This window comes from Clinocottus analis, unplaced genomic scaffold, assembly GCF_023055335.1.
Source record: "Clinocottus analis isolate CAN_PGR_092001 unplaced genomic scaffold, fCliAna1.0.p SCAF_3, whole genome shotgun sequence".
NCBI classification, from domain to species: domain Eukaryota; kingdom Metazoa; phylum Chordata; class Actinopteri; order Perciformes; family Cottidae; genus Clinocottus; species Clinocottus analis.
This window is the reverse complement of record NW_027176042.1, coordinates 8,825,422-8,835,073: the sequence shown is the minus strand read 5'-3', so window position 1 is coordinate 8,835,073 and position 9,652 is coordinate 8,825,422. Positions and strand designations below refer to the sequence as shown.

General features: G+C 45.2%; 1 protein-coding gene across 1 annotated transcript in view; it reads left to right on the top strand.

Moving 5' to 3' along the window:
* Positions 1-350: 350 nt before the first annotated feature.
* LOC137796933 (caM kinase-like vesicle-associated protein) overlaps positions 351-9,652 on the top strand; it is a 34,743-nt gene continuing 25,441 nt past the window's right edge. The window contains exon 1 of the mRNA XM_068595197.1: positions 351-676. The gene's annotated coding sequence lies outside the window, so the exon portion shown is untranslated. The remainder of the gene's footprint in view (positions 677-9,652) is intronic.

Below are 9,652 nucleotides of genomic sequence, written 5' to 3'. Positions count from 1 at the left end.
AATGCGTTATAAATAGACAGCTGTATCAATGTACAAATACATTCATATTGTAGTCACGTGTTTCCACATCTGCTGGGGAGAAGTCCCAAGTTTGACCTGCTCCACTCGACCACCACAGCCTCCTCCCAGCATGCCCTCCGTCGCTCTCTGGGCAGCTAACTATCGTTGAATCAACTTGGCCGGGTGCATCTCTGTTCCACGTTGCACCGCACAGGTTGAATAAGACGGTGGGGGAAGTGAGAGTGAGCGTACAGGTGCGCCCTCCACTGTGAGCGAGAGCCCACTGGCTGCACGTCGCGCGCCGATTCTGCAGAGGATAACCACACGCAGCCGGCGCGTGTTCAGTGGGCTGGGACTTGAACGCGCTCAGATGGTCTCTGACCCCTTCTCCCGCTGTCCTGTTCCTCTCCGCTGTGCGCTCCGGACGCTGGACTCCCTCACACCTCCTCCTCTCCTCCTCTCCTCCTCTCCGCGCAGAGCTCGACGCGCGCAGGCACAACAGATGGTCCAGCACCACAGGCTGCAGGAGAGCACGCATCTCGACGAAGTACTTTTTATTCCTCTCAACTTCACACAGGGACGTTTAGTGTAACAGGAGTGAGGGGGGTTCTCCGAGGACAAACTCGACTTTGACAGTCACTGGATCCTACGTTTAGAGGCGCAATTTGCTGTAAAGGTAAGTTGGGATGCTTTTTTCTTCAGATGTTGGAATCAACTCGGCAATACAATGCTGATAAAGAAAAAGATGACTTCAAATGCCACTCCTCCGTTATCAATGCATCTAAATCCATTAATGACACTAACCTTTACCAATTTAAGTTTGTTACATAATATTGTGCAGAATGAAGATCAAATGCATTGATGCCGGGCGTTAATCAACCCACCATTAGATATAATGCCTAACAAACAGACAAATGTGTTTTTAAATATAGATGCATTTCATTTTCACTTCATTGCAACAACTTGCCTCCTAAACTAAAGACATCCCCATAAGCATTTATTGAAATTGAGACAAATTGACACTAGTGAGTTGTTGTTGTTTTTTTGTTCTTGATACTTGGCAAACTTTATAGTTGCAGGATGAATGCAAAAAAAAGAAAGAAAAAGAAACATCGGAGCTTCTCATCATCCTGAATTCCTACAGCAAAAAGAGTCTTGTAGTTCTTATATCGCAGGAGTTCAGCCGGCAGCACTAAGTCTTCACCGGCTCCACATGCACACATCTGTGTAGAGTGCTGATGCTGCAACTCTGTGGGGATGCTGATGCCACAAACACTTGAGCAACATTCAAACACACAACGATCATTTTCACTGACTTATGCTGAGCCTCCCACAGGGAAGACTTTTAATGCGAAAAACCATACGAGGTACTATATCATGTCAAAGGTCCGTAATGTTCTCTGACACAGTGTTTTTTTTTCTTTGCCTTCTCTCCTGAGAAGTGTCTGGAATTAGAAAGCAGGCTTTAAAACAGTGCAACCTCACTGCTCAACAGCAGCTGACGAAACAAGACTTTTAAATATAAATGCAAGACATCTAATTATGAACTTAATGGGAAATTGAATACCCATCTCACTCCACCTATAATGTGTAATTTCCATTGAGATCTTCTCTGATATTAATGGCCATTAAACACTGCATGCAGAAGAAAAGAAAAGACAAATGTTTTTTTTTGTTTCACAAAACAAACGCACTGATGACCTTTTTACACATTCACATGTATTATCCATTTGGAAATTTGCCGTGTACAGTGTTTTGCATTCTGCTACGACTCCTGTTCAGCACTGCTACCACCAGCATGCAGTGAATAGATAAAGCTTTTGCTGTAACAGCCTGTGAGACACTGACACTAATCTCTCTGAACTCCTGCATGCTCCTGCCTCAGAGGAACATTAGAGAGCAGGCACTCTGACATTCAGTTCTAGGACTTAATAAGACTAACACTGGCCTAATCAAGTCTTAATCGGCCTCTTGACTTTCATTATTATTAATCCACGATTTAGATTGAAACTCAGGTGTGTACCTTATGTAACGATAAGCCAGCTGAGCCGCAAACCCCACCAGGGAAGCATTTCTACCCTTTAGGTTAATGCCTGTCATCCGTATGTTGCGTCTTTAAGGCCCTGTAAGATCAGGGACGCGCTTGGGGTCACTGCCGAGCTGAATGTAATGATTTGTCCCAGGAGAGGTCCAGACCTGCAGTGGACTCCAGATGCTCCCGGCCAGCAGCAGCCGCGGGAAAGCGCAGCCGACTGCCACATAGCCCCGCATATTGCACACAATCATATCTCCCGGGGGAGCCACTCAAACTTTGTGTTGCATCCGAAGGCGCTGGTACCGCAAGAGATGCGCGTAGTTGTGAGGATTGCATTAAAAAAAGGTGACCGCGAACGTACAATTATGCCAACACTGGTGGAATAATAAGGAAACAGGGATGTTGAAAGTGAATGGAAATAACTTACTCCTGGATGAATTCGCCATGGGATCAATTTCTGGAAGTCTGCTTCCTCGAGATGTATTGCACCAATCAATGTTTTTATTACTCTCGGCCTTCACTATTAGTTCTCTGTACCTACTGCATATTGCACTGCGCAAGTGTCTCTTGTCTTTTAGATAATATATGTTTCCTCTTCCTTTGTGCTTATTCCAAATGTTATGGGACCTTCGAGAGTCCTCTGCCACTAATGATGCTGCTGCAAGAGCCACGCGACAAACTTCCTGTGTGCCTTTCTAAGTAGTCATGTGTTTACCATGCTGAGTACATGTACTCTATCAAAACACAGACTGAGTGGCAATATTGTGCCATAAATTGGTAAATACTGCAGCGCAGGTATGATGTGGAGAGCCAGAGAGATTATCCAATACCTGAAGAGGTGGAGTCATTTCCTCTATGTGGAGAGCAAAGTACACATTTTTACACTGGAGCAAAGGAATTGTCACTGGGAGGTGCTGACGTTATTGGAGTGCCAAAGATGCTCCCTATGTGGTGTTTCATTATATTGTCGGCGGAGTTGTGTGAAAATAAGAGCAGCTGGCTTTTGAGTAGGAGTGAGGGACCTGCTTTCTACAAGAGAGGGGACTTTAATGACTTAAGCCGGAGACAACATCCCTCAAGTGTAGAAGGGTTAGATCTAATAAGATAGGACTGTCTCCTTTTATGAGAACTGTAGTGTGTGAACCGCAAGTGTAGTATCCCGCTTTGAAGAGGGGAATCAAACGCGCCTCGAAACTCAGCCACTGCAGAATCTCACTGTTGTATTGACTTAACGTAATCCTTTTTTTCCCCTATATACATATGCATATTTCAATTGTATATTTTGTTCATGTCTTTTTCTACACTCAACAAACAGCCAAACATAAAACGATAGGGAAATGAAATAACTCCTTTCCAAACAGCCTGCAGATGCATTCTGCTTCATGATTGTGATGTCAAGCAAACGAATATGATGCCTTAAAAATCGGTTCTGAGCAAACGGCGTCCTGTAAACTAACAAAATCAGTCACTGTAGACATTCACTACTGCATATGTTAACGGCTAGCACCATTACTTCTGATTCAGTGCTGGGTATTTTTGTTAATGGGCTCCTCTTGCCGCTTCCCTAGTTTTACTGTCGCTGCTCTCCGTCCATCTAACCTGGGCCGACGCCGTCCTCGCTTGACTGAAGTCACCAGGCAGAAATAAGTCATGGCACAAAGTCAGAGATTTAACTGCAGCAACACATTTATAGCCGTGTGTGCGCTCTCTCCATTTACAGTCAGTTCAGTGGATCAATATCGTGCCATGAGTGAGAGCGAAATGAGGAGCGGTACTACAGTGAATAAATCCTGCGCTGATACCTGTAGCGGTCCTGTCATGCAACGTCTGACATTAAGCCGCTAATCTCGACACCAAAGAGGTAATGCACTCGTTTCGTGACAGAGATGATGGATGCATTAAAAGTGAACACTGCACATATACCACGCATTCATCCATTCATGGTCGATTGAGAACATCCTTATGAGAGCTCATTCATGCATAGTGAGTGTCTCTCTGCAGGTGTTAGTTAGTGATGTCATAATACCAGAAAAATAGTCGTCGATACCTATGCCAGTTTAATCCCATGAATTTAAAACAAAACAATACATCTCTTGGGCTTCAACAAAAACTCATCAACTAAAATTTTAAATATTACATCTAACCACATCACGATAGCATAATAAATACACCTCGCCCTGAACATATTTACTGAATAGAGTTTGAACACACCATAATGTAACCCAATGCAACCTCCACTCACGTTATTAACAGTTGTAATATTTTACCGCCCTCCGCGACAGAATCGGATGTTTGCATCATAATGTTTAAATACAAATGTATTTTATAGTTACAGGTGTAACTTGAAAATGTACAAAAGTAATTACTGTTTGGTCGAACATTCATTTGTGCTATGCTAATCGCGGCAAATGTAGCCTCGAGCTGCTAGCCTCAAGTGTGCTGCTGAGGTTTGGTATAAGCTAACTTTGCTTTTACTCCACATCCCCAGGTTGTTTTCATTTGTCTACATTGTGACGAAAAGTGGCATTGCTCATTTATTTTTATTTTTTTGTGCCACAAAAGGCTTTACGCTGCTCTTTTTGATTGACTTGGATGTGTTTAATTGGTGGAGTTCCTTTCATAAAGACCCTCAAAACCTTTTTCTTGTTCTTACATGTTGGTGATTATCCTTCTCCTGCAGAGACCAGCCGTCTGTACTATTCTCTTCAGGCTGGGTGCTTCATGTCACAGGCATCTTGGAACAAGTCGCTGACACCGACCGTCATTGAGGGTTGTACAACAGCAGTTATGTCTTAATGACGTGTGGCACTGCCTGCGCTCTTTAAGAGCAGGCAACAATTAGTGTCGGTTAAAAAAACCAAAGTCATCAATCTTGATTACGAGAGTGGAAAGTAGAAATAGAAGAAGAAAAGGAAATCAAACAGGGGTGTTTTCTGCCCTCAACCCTCATCTTTAGCGAAAGGGTTAGTTGGCGCCATACAGCTTCAAAGAGGTAGCCTGCCTCGCATTCACAAATACAAAATTTGAAGGGGAATTTTAAATGGAAGTGGATTAATATTTCACCTCAACATTGATTCATGCTGCCACTGTAGACATTTTCCTCTGCGAGCCAGTCGCTTATGCAAAGGCTTGGTGGCGCGTGCGTTACCGCGGCCTTCATCCGGCACGTCCTCTCCTTTCCCACTGTGCATTAGGAGTAATGGGCCCCCTGTGTGGAGCGTTGCCGTCTTCGCCACTTACTTTGTCACCCCAGCTTGCCTGCTCTGTCATTTTCTCATTCACAGCCGCGGTGGCAGTAACAGGGGGTTGACGCGATAAGACTGTCGCTGGACGGAAGGTATCATTATTGATTTGTGCTGTTTGCTGACTGCGTGTCGAAGAAATAAGATGGCATTTCCCGTGATATTTGAGTGTGCAAGGTAATTTCTCAGGTGACATTTCATGCAACGTTCCGCTCGATGCAACGAAAAACTGATGAAATGTCTGGAAACTTTCGGTGACGCCTTCCGTTACTAGCAGTGCAAAACACACACACACAAGCTACTGTAGATGTCATGTAGGAAATTAGATTATTATTCGGAGGGTAGAAATGAGAGCTTCGAGGTTCTGTTTGTCATGTTTCAAGTGTGTCGGCCCCGTTATTGAATTCTAAGTCTTGTTTAATACCTCCTCTACATGTTGTACTGGTCTTCATGCTGCGCAGGTGAAGGACAGGGGAAATCTATTTTCATTAAAGTTGCACGACAGACCTTGAAGACCACTGTCCGCTGGATGACTACAGTCGATGCTGCTCCCTCATGCTCTTGGTAGTTTGTCACCGTGGCGAAGACGTGCTTTGAGTTGACCCTTGAATCCTGACTTAATGGCGCTCTGGCATCTCCGCGCAGCGACAGGCCGCTGCACTGTTTTTGGACAAACGTTATACGGTTGAATAGGCTTCATGATCACTGTGTGTTTTCTTTTTTTCTGGTTTTGAGCTGGACTTTACGCAGGATGACGAGCTCAGTTTTGCTCGTTGGCTTTTTGAAAAAAAGGTACAACGGTGCAGGTTTGGCCTCTGGCAGAACAGGAGGAGGAGGATGGGGATGGAAAGGGCTTGGTAATAGAGCAGGCAACTTCTGTACAGACAGTATGCAATTAAATCTGAAATCTTTACGGCCTGCGTCACCGGAGGGAACAAAATGGACTCTTCTTACAAAGAACATGAATGAATCACGTATGCCCAGCAGGCTTGATCACTCACAGTACGTTATGTTATTGTTCTCTGCGAATAAAAAGAAATGATTTAACTGTTTAATTTTGTGCACACCAAAGCATGTTTATGGGCATCTGCCAGGATCTTTATTGCCGCAGTAAAAGTGGATATTAAAAAAACAATCATTTATTTTCTTTGGCCACTGGGAGGAAGCGGAAACAAGTTGCGAGCATTTGACATGCCCTCGCCTTTTATGTTGGCAACGGGGAAGTTGTTGTACTTGTTTGCTCATCCAGCAGCGGCAGAGCGACATTACCATTCATCTTGACTTGTGTTTCTGTCCCCCTGATGAATGTTAGTCGAATATTCTCTCTCTTTTTAGCCCTGTGTTTGTTTTTGTTGCTGCAGGAAAACCATCTCTGAAGCTGCTAAATGGTAGTCTCTTAACTGGGTCTGCCTGCTGTTTGGTGCCGCGCAGGTTATGAACAGTGGGTTTATAGAGCTTTTTCTATATATATATATTAAAATAAATAAATAAATAAACAAAAGCTGCCTTCTGCTGTTGAAATTGTCGCTGTGAAAGCAGTGCGAGTGAACCAAGACATTATTATAAAGCTCTGTAAAGATGAGGGGAATCGGCATTCATGTCAAGCACAAAACAAATTATTACAGCCAATTCAAGGAGCATGGAGCGTTGTCTTTACGGCTTTCAGATACGTCTTATTGGACCTTTTTGCCACAAGGTTTTTTAACCCTTTGGTTGCCAGTGCCAGGGCAGCCGGTAGAGTCGTACGGCAGACTGTGCTGAAGCCCCAGGAACGGACTCGCACCGGGTTTGCCCTTGCGTGTTTGCGTGTGTTGAGTGAGGGAAAGATATTGTTTACGAGAGCCAGAAACAAGTTCATGTTTCTCCCCTGAAGGTGATATATTAATTAGGCAAAATAGATGGGACAAATGGGTCTTAATGAGAGGCAGTAATTTCACACTGTACGAAATCTTTGTCGACACACGGAGAAGGAGGCAAACTGGGCCGAGGAAACAGGTGGCAGACGTTTAATGAGCTCATCCAATAAAAAACATTCAAAACAAGCGTTTCCTACTCCGCTCGCACGGAAGGCACAATAGTAACACTGATCCCCGCAGTAACGCACATGAATGTTTTATCTCCACTTGTCGTTTCGAAGACATAAACACACCTCTTAGACCGAAAGACAAACGCCTTCTAAATTTAGCAATACGCAGCTTACAACATAAACCCTCCTCCCAAGCAAATGCTTCTCTCTCTGCATTGAGCCGAAACGGTACTGTACTATGATGCCACACTGAAGGACTTTGTAACCAAGGCAACTAACAACAGGCACAGAGAATGGTCAGATTATCCGGTGAAGTGTGAAGAGGAAGCGTTTAACATTTTCCACATAACGCGAAAAACAGCCTGAGCTGCCTCACATATAGGCAGCGCGTTAGAAGCTGAATTACTGGTAAATGTTACACTTGCAGCAGCCTCTCGTGGCGCTTGTGGCGAGATTGCGTGCCGAGTACAAATTCCCGGAGGACGATTTCAGCGCGGTGCTCAAAGGGCTGAAGGTGCGGGGCTGACCACAGGGATGGAGATGAGCTTATCACAGGCTCCAGGGCAGGAGCGCGGTGGAGGTGGATGCCTCCATTACCGACAAGGATTCGCACCCCAGTCATTCATCTCGGCACCACCCACTGCACCGACCCCCCTGTCACATGTTCTGAGTCCCCTGGCTCGTCGCCACTCCTTCCTGCTCTCTCTCTCTCTCTCTCAGCGTGGTTGCATACAAATCTCTCTCTTTCTCTTGATCGCCCCTCCACGAGGCACACCAAGAGCAGATTAACTGTATCGCTGGCCAGATAAAGCAAGGGAACAGAGGAAAGTGTATATTTAGGCACAGACTGCTATTGACTGGAGTAAAGGCCTTAGAGATTGCCCCCCCCCTCCCCCCCCCCCCCCCCTCTCTCTTCTTCTTTTCCGTTCACGTGGGACGAAAAAGAGCACGAGTGCAGCTCTGTGGTGAATAGTAGGTTTTTGTAGCGCGGTGAGGAGGTCTTCCAACCACGCTAACTTGTGCGATAAAAGGCCGAGCAGGCGCCAGAGGGGACCGGCCCCGCACGCCTCCGGTGTTACGACTCCCTGATTGTCTCAGCGTGCATTTGTGCTGCGGTCAGTCAGTTCAGACTTCAGACTTTATTGCGCCCGCACAGTTGCACAGTGTGTCAGCCAGGAATGCGTCATGGAGGTGAAAAGCTACACACATTACTCATGTTATGACAAAACAGCTAACGGACTAGTGCAGTTTCAATAAATGATATTTTATTTTTCACACGGAGACATTTCAATCAAAGCTAAAAAGATATCTACCTCGTGGTGGTACTAGATTGAACCTCAGGCTCCAGAAGTTGTCCAAGACAATGGGATCATTCTTGCAGGATAAAACTGATCAATATAGGAAAAAATATTTTAGATATAATAGCACAATATCAATATTGAAGCCAGAAAAAGACACATTTTTGCGATATAACAATATCCAAGATTTTAGACAATATCTAGTCTCATCGCACGACACAATACAATATCAATCGAATTTGAAATTATCCAAAACATCGGTGCATACATGATATGTTGGTATGAAAATGGCCATGTTCGTCAGAAACAAAGCCATTCAGAGCAGCAGACTTTTCTTCCATATGCAGGCAGGGGACTAAATAAATACATGGGAGACCGAGAGGTGTTGACAGCTGTGTTTGATGAAGTGAACATCGCTGGTGTGTTTTGGGATCAGACGATAATCTAGTGAAAGAGTGTGCATGATTTACACGTCCTGCCTTTTGCTGAGCGGATATAAATAGTTGGGAGGCATGCATCAGCTCTTTCCCCCTCTCTTTCTTCTACTTTCCTGGTTTTAAGCAGGACCCTCTAATTATAAGTTCTTAGAGCGAGTTATTTCCACTTGAACTTTATGGCGCTTCTCCTGAAAGTAAAAAGTATAAAAGAAACTTATCACATGAATTTATTACAGAGCACTTGGCCACATACCGTACAGGAGGAGTAGAGTTGGAGCGCAGCGCTGGTCCAGTATAGATTTGGACTGGATTTATTTGCTTTTGAGCGGCTCTGTGTTTTTTTTTTTATTGAGTGCCTTTTCAACAGGAAGTGTAGCCCGCATGGGGATGGGGTTCGCTGGGCTCCGTTGAGGAGCAGGCGGGCTGTCCTGGCGTGAAGGCGGTGCTGTGAATCCAGCGGGACCATGGAGCCGCTCACTGGGTCTGTGCGCTGACAGCGGGCCGCAACACATGCACTCACCCGCAACTCTGTCCTCCCGGCATGCCAAGTTCTCCCGACACCAATGGGACGGCGTGCCGCTTCGCCCGCGTGACCGCATGCGTATCCACGGAGA